A 16,124-nucleotide genomic window follows, 5' to 3' on the forward strand; every position below is an offset into this window, starting at 1 on the left:
ATGTCTGTTCTTCCTCACCTACTCCACTGGGACTGGGGTCAGGGGGGCTACTGACCCCACCATGGAGGATCCAGGCAGGGCCCTTCATAAGCTCTCCAAAGCCTGAGTGCCCTGAGACAAGCATGAGGTCAGAGAAAGCCTGGCCATACCCAGGGTACCAGCTAAGCAGCCCCTAGCCCCACATCCTCCTTCCCACTGTGCTCACCAAATGTGGGATCTGCACTCACAGCTTGCTGAGGCCCACACCCAGAGGCAGATGCACCAACAGAGGCAGGTAGTGACATTCCCTTGTGGGAGCCTGGTCCTCCCTTGCCTGAGGATCAAGCTCCACAGGGAATGTCACTGCCTGCCTCCATTGGGGCAAAAGTAACTACAGTTTCAGACTGTGAATTTTAAATCATTATAACTAGGCTCAAAGACATCTTTATTAATCAAAACGGAAACCATTACAATCAACACATTTTTGCCAATGAGAAACAAATTTGTTTATTCCTGCAGTGTAAAAATCCATGCTTTGGGATTGGACGAACTCTTGGAAAGCATTTTCTGCATCCTGCTGGTTGTGAAATGATTTTCCCTGCAAAAAGTTGTCGAGATGTTCGAATAAGTGGTAGTTGGTTGGCAAGAAGTCAGGTGAATATGGCAGATGAGGCAAAACTCTGTAGTCCAATTCCTTCAACTTTGGAAGAGTTGTGATGTGCAGTCCAGCATTGTCATGGAGAATTGGGCCCTTTCTGTTGATCAATGCCAGCTGCAGGCATTGCAGTTTTTGGTGCATCTCAACCATGTGCTGAGCATACTTCTTAGATGTAGCGGTTTTGCCAGAATTCAGAAAGCTATAGTGTATCAGACCAGCAGCAGACCACCAAACCATGACCATGACCTTTTTCTGGTGCAAGTTTGCCTTTGGAAAGTGCTTTGGAGCTTCTTCTTGGTCCAGCCACTGAGGTAGTCATCACTGGTTGTCATATGAATTCCACTTTTTGTCACACGTCACAAGCGGTTTGAGAAATGATTCATTATTGTGTAGAATAAGATAAGACGACACTTCAAAATGACAATTTTTTAAATTTTTGCTTAGCTCATGAGGCACCCACTTATCGAACTTTTTCACCATTCCAATTTGCTTCAAATGCCAAATGACTGCAGAACAGTTGACGCTGAATTCTTTGGCAACTTATCGTGTCATTGTAAGAAGATCAGCTTTGATAACTGCTCTCAGTTGGTTGTTGTCAACTTCCAATGGCCAGTCTCTATGTTCCTCATCTTCAAGGCTCTTGTCTCCTTTGCAAAATTTCTTGAACCACCACTACACTGTACATTCCTTAGAAGTTCCAGGGCCAAATGCATTGCTGATGTTGCAAGTTGTCTTGGCCGCTTTATGACCCAATTTGAACTCAAATAAGAAAATCACCGGAATTCACTTTTTGTCTAACATCAGTTCCACAGTCTAAAATAAATATAAAATAAACAGCAAGTAATAAGTCATTAGCAAAAAACATAAAGTGAGAAATGCACATTAAAATGATATATAACATAACCATATTTATTTAAGAATGTATTCCAATATCAAACAGCAAATTTTAAAATGCAAAAATCAGAATTTCTTTTGCACCAACCTAATAGCATGGATCTGAACCCAGGTCTAGCTGCAAAACCATACTTTACCCATTGCACTTAGGGTGTCTAGGTGACACTGTGGTATCAAACGATACTGGAAAACAAAGCACTGGACTCTCAAAACTCATCCACAACACAGACTTTGCCCTTGGCAGCTCCCACACTAACATGCAAGACAACCCCTTTCCTAACTAATGATAACAGTTTCCAATTTCCTTCTCTTTACACTCTCCTCTCTTTTTCCTTCAGCAAAAAGGATCTTCCAATGAAGGGTTATGGGGAGCAAGAATCTTCATTCCATTCACCTACTCTGGTAAAATTTCCAGTTTGAGATGATTTTGAAGAAGGGTCTACATTTTAGACCACAGAGGAAGCCAGTGCTCTTGGGTGGTGAAGGGCCACATGAACTGACAGGTCCCCAGAAGGAGGCAACATGGAACAGTGCAAACTATGTGGGCTTCTGGCACACAGAGCTCTACTTATGATTTAGTGCCCCAGTCTTACATGAGAACAGAGAGACCAGGATCACCAAACATTTGAGAACACCTCTACCATTACAATTTGAGACCAAAACATCATAGTGATATAACCACATTGCAGAAATGGAAGTGGGTAGGATTGAATCCTGTAGGAAAACTCAGCTATGAGAAAGCTAAATATTCTTCCCCCATAGGAAGAAGTCAACAGAGAATATGTAAGCTGCCAACAGCAAGAAAGAGCAGTCAGTACAAGCATATTTTTAAAAACAAGGACATAAAACCAGAAGAAAAAGCTAAAACACTTGCAAGTGGCTGCTTCTGGGGAGTGAGATCAGAAGTGGGAAAGAGTCGAGCAGGAGCCTTGGGTTTTTTGTGTGTGTGTGTGTGTGTGTGAGCCTTCATAGAGTATTTGATATTTACATTTATCTTCAAGCTTTTCATTAATTAATGTAAAAATGAAATTACAAGCAAAAACTAGCAGCATGGAATGATGTCAGCAAAATGGTGGCTTAAACACTCCAAGCCCTTGCTCCCCCATAGAAACATTGAAAGAAAAAAACAGAATCTGTGTGTGCCAACTTTTCAGGGACTCAGGCAAACAGTAATCAAAGATTTACTGCAATATACCAGGTGCCCAACTGAGAAAAAGCTACCTTCAAAATCACAGGAAAGTTTTGTGATGTTTTTGTGGGGGAAAGGAAGACAGATCAGACTGTTATTGTGTCTATGTAGAAAAAGGAAGACATAAGCAACTCCATTTTGATCTGTACTAAGAAAAATTGTTCTGCTTTGAGATGCTGTTAATCTGCAACCTTAGCCCCAACCCTGTGCTCACAGAAACATGTGCTGTATTGAATCAAGATTTAATGGAGTTAGGGCTGTGCAGGATGTGCCTTGTTAACAATCTGTTTGCAGGCAGTATGCTTGGTAAAAGTCATTGCCATTCTCCATTCTCAATTAACCAGGGACACAATGCACTGCGGAAATCTGCAGGGACCTCTGCCCAAGAAAGCCTGGGTATTGTCCAGGTTTCCCCCCGACTGAGACAGCCCAAGATACGGCCTCGTGGGAAGGGAAAGACCTTACAGTCCCCTAGCCCGACACTCGTAAAGGGTCTGTGCTGAGGAGAATTAGTGAAAGAGGAAGGCCTCTTTGCAGTTGAGATAAAAACTCTCCTGTTTGTCCCTGGGAATGAAATGTCTCGGTGTAAAGCCCGACCATATATTCTATTTACTGAGGTAGGAGAAAACTGCCCTATGGCTGGAGGTGAGACATGCTGGCAGCAATACTGCCCTGCTACTCTTTACTGCACTGAGATGTTTGTGTAAAGTTAAACATAAATCTGGCCTACATGCATATCCAGGCACAGTAACTTTCCTTAAACTTATTTATGACACAGATTCCTTTGCTCATATGTTTTCCTGCTGACCCTCTCCCCACCATTACCCTATAGTCCTGCCACATCCCCCTCACCGAGATAGTAAAGATAGTGATCAATAAATACTGAGGAAATTCAGAGACCGGTGCTGGTGCAGGTCCTCACTTGCTGAGCACTTGTCCCCTGGGCCCACTTTTCTTCCTCTATACTTTGTCTCTGTGCCTTATTTCTTTTCTCAGTCTCTCGTCTCCTCCTTGTGAGAAATACCCTCAGGTGTGGAGGGGCAGGCCCCCTTCAGTTTTCACATATCCTTTCTGCAACACTTTCACAGCATATTGGCAGTTTTGGTCTTGAGCAGTGACCCAGTTCCAAGTGATTGTCTATGAACTAGAGGGAGCAGTGTAGCTCTTACTTGCACATTTCTGTATATATCTGTTCTAACCTGGCTGGAGGACACCCAAAAGACTAGCTCCCTCTACTCTATCTCATATAGCTCAGTCAGAACACATCTAGAAAATGTGGTAAGCACTTCTTGTAAAAGTGATGACAAATCTACAGGGGACAAAAAGCCCCATAGATGCCTGAGGCAAGAGAGTTTGGGTGAATACACAATAGACCATCAAAGGCCCCCAGGAGAAGCTAGGTGTGACTCTTTGGGAACTAGGATGTTTAGGATAAGCTGTGTACACAGGGGAATTTAGAAAGTCATGGACATGCCCAGGCAAGATATGTGCTCAGAGAAGTCCACACTTTAAGCTTTCCATAGACTTAGAGCAAGTCTAGTTAAGTTGTGAAGGAGTGCCCAGAACAAAACCAATCTGCAAAGACAGGAATGTGGCTGTTCTTTCTGTTAAATTTTTTAGTGGTTTTCCTTTTGTCTTAGCTCCTGGCATTCAAAGAAATCTGTCAAAACATCACCTGAACATGAACTACAGAAGGAAAAATTTCAGTGATCCTACACAACCAGGAATGGCCTTTGTAAAAGTAGTCTGAAAAATTTTCAAAATGAACAAACTACTACAGGATTTTACAATTAAAAAACAAAAAACAAAAACAAAAATAATCCATTAACTTATGGGGAAGTGGGGGGGATATAATTTATAGAGTTACTACATTATAATAATCAAACACCCAACTTTCAACAACAACAAAAACAAAATAAAAAACACAAGACTTAAAAAGAAACAGAAAAACATAGCTCATTCAAAGGAACTAAATAAATGGACAAAAACTGCCCCCAAAGAAGCCAATATTTTAGACATACTGGACAAAGACTTAAAATATCTATCTTAGATATGCTCAAAGAGGTGAGGAAAAACAAGAAGAAAGAAATAAAGAGGCTTGGCATGGTGGCTCACACCTATAATCAATCAAGATGGGAGAATCATTAATTGCAGGAGTTTGAGATCACCCTGGGCAACATAGTGAGGTCCATCTCTAATTAAAATAAATAAATAACTGGGTTTGGTGGTGCATCCCTCTAGCTCCAGCTACTTGGGAGGCTGAGGTGGGAGGATTGCTTGAGCCTGGGAGGTTGAGGCTGCAGTGAACCATGATCATGCCACTGCATTTCAGCCTGGGAGACAGAATGAGACTTTCTCTGAACAAGCAAACAAACAAAAAAGAAAGAAAAGAGAAATAAAGGAAATCAGGAATTACTGATTTGTTTAAAGAACTGAAATAAAAAAGCTATTAACAAAGAATTCCATGTTCTGCAATACTGTCTTCTAAAAATAAGGAATATATTTGAGGCATTAACAAATAAAAGCCGAGGGACTTCATTACCACTTGTCTTATAAGAAATGCTAAAGGGAATCTTTCAGGTGAAAATTCAAGGGCACTAGACAATAGCTTGAAGCCATATGAACATAGGTTTCTGGTAAAAATAAATACATGAGAAAATATAAAAGTCAGTAATATTGTAATCTCGGCTTGTATCTCTATTATTTTTCTATAGAATTTAAAAGGCAAATGCACAAAAATCATTATAAATCTGTTATTGGGCACATAAAACATTGATAAAGAGGGGCACAAAGCTGTACAGGGGCACAAAGCTATACTCAACTCTGCTGTTTACAATTAAAGTTAAGTTAAAGTTGGTAGCAACTCAAATTAGATAGTTAAAACTTTAGGATGTTACATGTAATCACACATAATAAAAAAGGAAATATCTATAATATGATATAATACAATATACACAAAAGGAAATAAGCAAGGTATCAAAATGTGTCATTGCAAAAAATTACCTAAACACAACTGAAGACAGAAATGGAGAAAATGAGGAACAAAAAATCTAGAAGATATACAGAGAACGAATATAAAATGACATAAGTAAGTTCTTCCCTATCTGTAATTCATGCTCCATCTACATGCTGTCAAGAGACTCATTTCAGATCTAAAAGCACAAATATGTTGAAAATTAAAGGATGGAAAAAGACATTACATGCAAATGAAGACCAAAAGGGAGTGAGGATGCTCACAGTAATATTAGACAAAATGGAATTTAAGTTAAAAGATACTGGCATAAGAGACAAAGAAAGACTGATATTAATAAAAGGGTCAATTCACTAAGAAGATAAAACAACTATAAACAGATATGTACCAAAAATCAGAGCTACGAAATTTATTAAACAAACATTGACAGAATTAAAGGGAGAAATAGAAAGACTTACGTTAATAGCTGGAGACTTCAGTACCCTACTTTAATCAGGTATAGAATCAGACAGAATGTAAGAAAAGATAGAAACAAGAAAATAGAGGACTTGAACATCTCTTTTAACTGAGTGTACATAACACACATATACAAAACCCTCTGCTCAAAGATAGCAGAATACATGTTTTTCTCAAGTGCACATGGGATATTCTCCAGGATAGATCACATGTTAGGCCACAAAACAAGTCTTAAAAAATCTAGAAAGTTTTAAATCATACAGAACACTTTTTCCAATCACAATGTAACAAACTAGAAATCAATACCAGAGGGAAAACTAAAAAATTCACCAATATGTGGAAATTAAACAAAATACTCTCAAATAAACAATAGGACAAAGAAGAAATCACAAAGAATATTAGAAAATACAAATGTTTCTTGGCATACAATTGGGGTATATCCCATTAAACCCACTGCTAATTCGAAAAGTCATTAATGGAACAATCATAAGTTAGGGACAGTCTGTACCTTGAGATTAATGACTATGAAAACACAACATACTAAAACTTATGAGATGCAAGGAAAGCAGTGCTAAGAGGGTAATTTATAACTCTAAATGAATAAGTTAGAAAAGCTCTTCAATCAATAAACTGACTTTACATCTTATGTAACTAGAAAACCAAAAGAAAATTATACCCAAAGATAGCAAAGGAAAAAAAAAAAGATTACAGCAGAGATAAATGAAAAAGAGAACAGAAAAATAGAGAATATCAATGAAACCAAAAGTTTGTGTTTTTTTTTTTTTTTTGAAAAATCAACAAAATTGACAAACTTCTTTCTTGGATGACTTAGAATAAAAGAAGGATTACTCAAATTACTAAAATCAGAAAACGAGAGCGGGACTATGACTACGAATTTAACAGAAATAAAAAAGATTATAAGCACATAAAATGAACATCTGTACACCAACAAGTGGAATTAAATAGATAAAATGTTTTTTATGAATTTGGGTGTTCTTATGAATCTGGGTGCTCATGAAGAATATTTTGCTCTTTATGAATCTGGGTGCTCATAAAGAACATGATTCGATTTTGATAGACTGTGTTTCTAGGCATTATCCCATTTCATCTATTTAATTCTATTTGTTGGTGTTCAGATGTTCCTAGTATGTCATTATAAAATTTTTCATTACTGTTAAACTGGTAGTCATTTTCCCACTCTCATTTTCCCACTCTCATTTTCAGAAATAAGACTGCACACCTACAACCATCTGATCGTCAACAAAACTGTCAAAAACAAGCAAAGGGGAATAAATTCCCTATTTAATAAACATTGCTGGGATAGCTGGCTAACCATATGCAGAAAATTGAAACTGGACCCCTTTCTTACACCTTATACAAAAATTAATCAAGATGGATTAAATACTTAAATGTAAAACCCAAAACTCTAGAAGAAAATCTAGGCAATACCACTTGGACATAGGCACGGGCAAAGATGTCATGATGAAAACATCAAAAATAATTGCAACAGAAGAAAAACTTAACAAAAGAAGCTATCATCAGAGTGAACAGACAACCTGCAGAATGGGAGAAAATTTTTGCAATCTATCCATCTGACAAAGGTTAAATATCCAGAGTCCACAAGGAACTTAAACAAATTTACAAGAAAAAAACAACCCCATTAAAAAGTGGGCAAAGGACATGAACAGACACTTCTCAAGAGAAGACATTCATGCAGCCAACAAACATATGAAAAAAAGCTCAACATCACTGATCATTAGAGAAAGGCAAATCGAAACCACAGTGAGATACTATCTCATGCCAGTCAGAATGGCAATTATTTAAAAGTCAAAAAACAACAGATGCTGGCGATGTTGCAGAGAAAAAGAAATGTTTTTACACTGTTGACGGGAGTGTAAATTAGTTCAACCATTGTGGAAGGCAGTGTGGTGATACCTCAGAGACCTAAAGGCAGAAATACCATTTGACCCAGCAATACCATTACTGACTGTATGCCCAAAGGTATATAAATCATTCTACTTTAAAGATACATGCATGTGTATGTTCATTGCAGCACTATTCACAATAACAAAGGCATGAAATCAACCTAAATGCTTATCAACGATAGACTGGAAAAAGAAAATGTGGTACATATACACCATGGAATAATATGTTGCCATAAAAACGAATGAGATCATGTCCTTTGCAGGGACATGGATGGAATTGGAAGCTATTATCCTTAGCAAACTAATGCAGGAACAGAAAACTAAACACCACATGTTCTCACTCATAAGTGGGAGCTGAATGATAAGAACACATGGACACATGAGGGTGAACAACACACACTGGGGCATGTTGGAGGGAGAGCATCAGGAAGAATAGCTCATGGATGCTGGGGTTACTACCTAGGTGTTGGGATGATCTGTGCAGCAAACTACCACGGCATACATTTACCTATGTAACAAACCTGCACATCCTGCACGTGTACCCTGGAACTTAAAATAAAAGTTGATTAAAAATAAAAAATTTTAAAAAATTGTGAAGAAATAGAAAATCAGAACAGACCTATAATAGTAAGGAGATTGAATTGGTTATAAAATCCTCTCAACAAAGAAAAGTCCAGGACCAGATGGCTTCATTGGTAAATTCTGCCAAATATGTAAGGAAAAATCCTTTGCAAACTCTTCCAAAAATCTGTAGGTGATGGAACACTTCTAAACGAAATCTATAAAGGCCAGCACTGCACTGATACAAAAGCCAGACAAAGACACTGTAAGAAAACTATACACCAAAATCCCTTATCAATATTAGTGCAAAAATCCTCAACAAAATACTGCAAACTGAATTCCACAGTTTATTAAAAGATTTGTATATCCCCAAAGAATGAGATTTATTTCCATAATTTAAAAATGATTCAACATTAAAAAATCAGTATTATACACTTCATTAGTAGAACTAAGACAACTACATGATCTCCATTGATAAAGAAAAGTATTTGATAAAATTCAATACCTGTTTTGATTAAGACACTCAAATTAAAAATAAAGTTCTTCAACATGAAAAAGGCCATATACGAAAACACACAGCTAAAATACTCAATGCTGAAAGATAAAAAATGTTTCCCCTAAGATCAAGAGCAATACAAGGATGTCCATTTTCATTGTGTCCATTCAACATAGTATGGAAATTCAAGCCAGAGCAATTAGGCAGGAAATAAAAATAAAAGGCATCCAAATTGCAAAGAAGAGGCAAAACTGTCCCTGTTTATGAATGATATGATCTTACTTGTAAAAACCCTAAAGATTCCACAAAAAACTGTTATAGCTAATAAATAAATTTAGTAAAGTAGCAAGATACAAAATTGGCCTGCAAAAATTAGCTGCATTTCTATAGACTAACAATAAAAAATAAAGTGAAATTAAGATAACACTTCTATTTACAATAGTACCTCACAAATAAAATGCTTAGGAATAAATTAAGTGAAGGAGGCAAAAACAGGTTTACTGAGAACCACGAAACATTGTTAAAAGAGTTTAAAGATAGAATTAAATTGAAAGACATTTTATGTTTAAAGATTAGAAGGCTTAATATTGTTAGACTGACAATACTAGCCAAAGACATCTACAGATTTAGTGTAATCTTTACCAAAATCTCAACAGCATTTTTGTTGCAGAAATAGAAAAATCCAGGTAAAATTCACATGGAATCTCAAGAGATGACAAATACTACCCCTTAGCCCCTCAAAAAATCTTCAAAAGGAGAAAGTAGAGTAATTGTGTTTTCTGATTTCAATATCTATTACAAAGCTACAGCAATCAAAACAATGTGGTACCGGTTTAAAGACAGGTATATAGACCAATGAACAATATAGAAAGCATAGAAATAAACCTTTATGTATATGGTTGATTGATTTTTAAAAAACGTTGCCAAGACTATCTAATCTGGAAAAGGACAGTAGTTTCAACAAATGGTGCTGTAAAAACTGCATGTCCACATGCAAAAGAATGAAATTGGGCCCTTACTATACGCCATTACAGAAATTAACCCAAAATTAATCAAAATCTAAATATATGAGATAAAACTACAAAAATCTTAATAAAGAACATAGGAAAACACCTTTATGACATTGGATTTGATAATAATTTTTTGGATGTGACACCAAAAGCACAGATAACGAAAGAAAAAAGTCAAAAACTGAACTTTGTCCATGCCAATTACATTTTTATGCACCAAAGGAGAGTATCAAGAAAGTGAAAAGACAGTCCACAGAATGGAAAAGAACATTTGCAAATTAAGTATCTGATAAGAGATTAATATCCATAATATATAAAGAACTCCTACATATCAACAACAAAAATCAAACAAGTCCAACAAAAATTAAGCAAAACACTTAAGTAGACATTTCTCCAAAGAAGATACACAAATGTCCAATAAGCATGTGAAAAGAGGCTCAACATCACTAGTCATTAGGGAAATGCCAATGAAAACCACAATGAGATACAACTTCACATCCATTGGGATGGCTATTATCTAAAAAGAGAAAATAGCAAGTGTTGGAGAGACTGTAGAAATATTGGACCTATTGTGCATTGTTGCTAGGAGTGTAAAATGGTGCATCCACTGTGGTAGACAGCTTGGCAGTTCCTCAGAAAGTTAAACATAGAATTACCATATGTTCCATGAATTCCACTTGTAAATATGTATATACCCAAAAGAAGTGACAGCAGAAACTCAAACAGATATGTGTTTGCCAGTATTCATAGCAGCATTATTCACAATAGCCTGATGGTAGAAGTAACCCAAGTGTTCATCAACACATGAATGGGCAAACAAAAAGTGGTACATATACATGCGGAGAAATATTATTCAGCCATAGAAACGGATGAAATTTCATAGATGGCATAACATGGATATACCTTTAAAATCTTTTGCTAAGTGAAATAGGTCAGATAGAAAAAGTCAAATATTGCATGTTTGTGTGAATATATTGTATAATTCCACTTACGTGAGATACCTGTGGTGGACATTTCATACATACAGGAAAGAGAATAGAGATTACCAGGGTTTGGAAGAGGGAGAAATGGGTAGTAATTGTTCAGTGAATAGAGACTTTCAGTATGCGAGGATAAGAAAATTCTGGAGATGCATGGTGATCGTGATGGGTGCAAAACTGTGAATGTACTTAATGTCAAGGAATTGTACACTTAAAACTACTTAAAATGGTCAATTTAATGTTGTATATATTTTATCACAATTAATAACTTAAAAAACCTAATAGCATGGATTGTGGATCAGGTAGACACAAGTTATAAGACCCAAGTTTGAATCTGCTGAATGTCTAGGGCATGCTACTTAACCTCTCTGAGCCAGTTTCCTCCTCTCCCCAGGGCTAAACATCATCTCCACCCCTACTTCATGGCTGGTGGTAAAGATAAGCTGGAAATGTGGGCTGGCGCAGGGGACCCCACAGCACAGGCCCCCAGTGCACGGTCACTAGGTCAGCCTGAAATCAGAGGCCAGGCTGAAGGAAGTGAGCAAGGAAGCCAGTAGGTGAGGAAGGCGTGGAGACTGAGGACTTGTCAGCCTGGAGCAGGGAACGTTCCTGGGGAACACAACAGTATTAAGCAGGAAAACAAAATGAAACAAAAAGGAAACTTCCTGCATTAATAAGAGGACAATGAAGCCTATTTATTCTATGATGAAGGCCCATTTTATTACACTCACAGGTTCTGAGGATCGGGCACTCAGGGCAGAGTGGGGAGGGCTCCACATGTCTGGAGACCCTGATGGGAAGGCTTGAGCAGCCGGACATGACTTGAAGGATTGGATACTGGGATTTCTGGAGGATCCTCCATTCATAAGTGTGGGTTCTGGCAGGAGGACTCAAAAGCTGGGCTCAGCTGGAACTGTGAATGGAGACTCTGCATGTGGCCTCCCTGTATGACCTGGGCTTCCTCTCAGCATGGTGGCTTAAAGGTGCTTGGGCTTTAACAGGTGGCTTAGAGTTCCAAGAGTAAGTATTTTCAGTGAGCAAATCAGAAATTGTAGAGCCTTTTATGGCATCACCTTGGGAATCACACAGTGTCACTTCCACTGTACTCTATTAATCCAAGCAGTCAATGGGATACCAAGAGTCAGTGGGAGGGAACACAGGCCCCAGCTCTAGGGCAGGAGTGTGAATGAGTTCACATCCCAGTGTCAAAACTGCTGTATGACCAAGGCTTTGAATGGCAGAGAGGGTATAGTGTGTGGAAAAACATGGGCACAATCAAGTGGGATTCAAGCGTGATTCAGAAGTCAGAGTGTTACTGTAAAACATTTGTAGAAATACCTTAATCAATTTTATTTTCTCCATTTTTGTATGCACAAGAGTGGCATACAATTTTAGAAAATCTCTACCAAGTGTATATGTTCTGGCTATGTGTTGCTACCCAAATCTCATCTTGAATTATAATTCAAATTGTAACCCCCATGTGTTGGGGGAGGGACCTCATAGGAGGTGGTTGAATCATGGGGGTGATATGCTGTTCTCATGATAGTGAGTGAATTCTCATGAGATCTGATGGTTTTGTGAGGGGCTTTCCCCCCTTCGTTCTGCATTTCTCTCATTCTTCTCCTTCCTGCCATCATGTGAAGAAGGATGTGTTTGCCTCCCCTTTTGCCATGACTGTAAGTTTCCTGAGGCCTCCCCAGCCATGCTGAACTGTGAGTCAATTAAATCTCTCTTTCCTTTATAAATTGCCCAGTCTTGAGCAGTTCTTTACAGCGGCATGAGAATGGACTAATGCAATAAATTGGTATCAGGTAGTGGGGTGCTGCTGTAAAGATATCAAAAAATGTGGAAGTGACTTTGGAACTGGGTAACAGGCAGAGGTTGGAACAGTTTGGAGGGCTAACAAGAAGACAGGCAGGATGATGTGGGAAAGTTTGGAACTTCCTAGAGACTTGTTGAATGGCTTTGACCAAAATGCTGATAGTGATATGTACAATGAAGTCCAGGCTGAGGTGGTCTCAGATGGAGATAAGTAACTTGTTGGGAATTAGGATAAAGGTGCTTCTTGCTATGTTTTAACAAAGAGGCTGATGGCATTTTGCCCCTGCCCTAGAAGTCTGTGGAACTTTGAACTTGAGAGAGATGATTTAGGGTATCTGGTGGAAGAAATTTCTAAGCAACAAAGGGTTCAAGAGGAAGCAGAGCATAAAAGTTTAGAAAATTTGCAGCCTGAAGATGTGATAGAAATGCAAAACCCATTTTCTGGGGGAAATTCAAGCCTGCTGCAGAAATTTGCATAAATAATGAAGAGATGAATGTTAATCATCATGACAATGGGGAAAATGTCTCCAGGTCATCTCAGAGACCTATAGCAGCTCCTCCCATCACAGGCCCAGAGACCTAGGAGGTAACAATGGTTTCGTGGGCCAGGCTCATTGGCCCTCATCTCCTCTATGCAGCCTTGGAACATAGTGCCCTGCATCTCAGTTGCTTCAGCTCCTGCCGTGGCTAAAAGGGGCCAAGGTACAACTTGGGCCATTGTTTCAGAGGGTTCAAGCCCCAAGCCTTGGAAGCTTGCACATGGTGTTGGGCCTGTAGGTGCACAGAAGTCAAGAATTGAGGTTTGGGGCCAGGTGTGGTGGCTCACGCCAGTAATCCCAGCACTTTGGGAGGCCAAGGCCAGCGGATCTCCTGAGGCCAGGAGTTCAAGACCAGCCTGGCCAACATGGTGAAACTCTGTCTGTACTAAAAATACAAAAATTAGCCTGGCATGGTGGCAGGTGCCTGTAATCCCAGCTACCTGGGAGGCTGAAGTGGAGAATCACTTAAACCCAGGAGGTGGAGGTCACAGTGAGCCGAGATCATGCCACTGCACTCCAGCCTGGGCAACAGAGTGGGACTCCATGTCAGGAAAGAAAAAAAAAAAAAAAGAATTGAGGTTGCGAAATCTCTGCCTAGATTTCCGAGGATGTGTGGAAACACCTGGATGACCAGGCAGAAGTTGCTGCAAGGGCAGGGCCCTGATGGAGAACCTCTGTTAGGGCAGTGCAGAAGGGAAATGTGGGGCTGGAGCTCCCACACAGAGTCCCCACTTGGGCACTGCCTAGTGGAGCTGTGAGAAGAGGACAACTGCCCTTCAAATCCAAGAATGGTAGATCCACCGACAACTTGCACCTTGTGCCTGGAAAAGCCACAGGCACTCAAAGGCAGCCCAAGAAAGCAGCTGGGAGGGGGTCTGTACCCTGTAAAGTCACAGGGCCAGAGCTGCCCAAGGCCGTGGGAGTCCACATCTTGCACCAGCATGACCTGGGTGTGAGACATGGAGTCAAAGGAGGTCATTTTGGAACTTTAAGGTTTAATGACTGCCCTATTGGGTTTCAAACTTGCATGGGGCCTGTAGTCCCTTTGTTTTGGCCAATTTCTCCCATTTGGAATGGGTGTATTTACCCAATGCCTGTACTTGCATTATATCTAGGAAATAACATTCTTTTGATTTTACAGGTTCATGGGTGGAAAGGACTTGCCTTGTCTCAGATGAGACTTTGAACTTGGACTTTTGGGTTAATGATGGAATTAGTTAAGACGTTGGCAGACTGTTCGAAAGGCATGATTGTGTTTTGAAATATGAGGACATGAGATTTGAGAGGGACCAGGGGTGGAATAATATGGCCTGCCTCTGTTTCCCCACCCAAATCTCATCTTGAATTATAGTCCTTATTGTAATGCCCATATGTAGGGGGAGGGACTTACTGGGAGGTGATTGAATCATGGCGGTGGTTGCCCGGTGCTGTTCTCATGATAGTGAGTGAGTTCTCAGGCAATCTAATGGGTTTGTGAGGGGCTTTTACCCCCTTCACTCTGCACTTCTCTCATTCTTCTCCTTCCTGCCACCCTGTGAAGAAGGACCTGTTTTGCTTCCACTTCCACCATGATTGTAAGTTTCCCGAGGCCTCTGCAGCCACGCTGAACTGAGTCAATTAAACCTCTTTCCTTTATAAATTACCCAGTCTCAGGCAATTCTTTATAGCAGTGTGAGAATGGATTAATACAGTCTAAAATAGATCTTTCTTTATATAACTTAAAAATTACAAGTGATGAAAAGCATTTGAGTTGGTTGGTTGTCAGTTTTTTCCCCCTCTTTTGGAGCTGTATTTAGTATAATAGAATATCTTAAATTAGTGGTCTTTTATAATCAATGAAATTGGGTGTACTTCTCCCCAGCATATTAGGGTTCCCTTGCTTCATGCCTTCCATGACAGTTGGTATTATTATATTTTAACATTTATGCCTAATGATTAAACATCTCCTTGTGGTCTTAATTTGCATTTTCTAATTACTCTAATTACTCTAATTACTCACATGATTTTGGTCGTTAGTGGTTCCTCTTTGAAGTGCCTATTCATGTCTGTGTCCATTCTTTGCTTTGGGTGTTCCTCTCTTTCACACTAATTCATTAAAAGTATATATCCTGGATACTAATCCTTTATCAATTGCTGCAAGTATCTTCTTTCAGTGTGTGGCTTGCTTTTTCACTCCGTTTGTTGTTTTTTAATCAAAGTATAAGTTCTTAATTTTAACGCACTTTAACTGTCATTTTCCACCATGGCCCGAGTCGCGGAGTCCGCCTTCCTGGCAGAGCGTTGCGTGGTCACAGCTGAGGTCTGGGGAGCAGAGGCGGCGGGCGCTCCCGGGGGGAGCTGGGCGATTCCGGCGGGGGGAGGTGCCGATCGAGCGGCCGCCAGGCTGCGGGGGGAAGGAGGGCCAGGAGGCCGTGGGGGTCCTCGGCGCAGACTGGAGCCGCAGGCACCGCGCGCAGCCCTCGCCCGCATCGCCGAGGCCCCGCGGGCCCAGGAGCGAGAGGTCGGGCGCCCAGGACCAGAGGGCGTAGGCGAGAGCAGGCACCGCCTCCAAAGAACGCCCTCGCCCTCCCGCAGGCGATGGCGCCCGGCCCTGACCAAGCCAGCTGGGGGCATCTCCGCGGAGCTGAGCCGGGGAAGGGCCGGGC

General features: G+C 40.0%; 1 long non-coding RNA gene across 1 annotated transcript; it reads right to left on the minus strand.

The window, feature by feature from the left end:
- Nucleotides 1-407: 407 nt before the first annotated feature.
- Nucleotides 408-15,884, minus strand: LOC129136187 (uncharacterized). The gene is made up of 2 exons (XR_008537531.1): nucleotides 15,479-15,884; nucleotides 408-1,450 (listed from the first exon to the last, which is right to left on the minus strand). It is a non-coding gene; the product is annotated as an uncharacterized LOC129136187 (long non-coding RNA).
- Nucleotides 15,885-16,124: the final 240 nt, after the last annotated feature.

This window comes from Pan troglodytes, chromosome 8 (assembly GCF_028858775.2).
Source record: "Pan troglodytes isolate AG18354 chromosome 8, NHGRI_mPanTro3-v2.0_pri, whole genome shotgun sequence".
Taxonomy (NCBI): Eukaryota; Metazoa; Chordata; class Mammalia; order Primates; family Hominidae; genus Pan; species Pan troglodytes.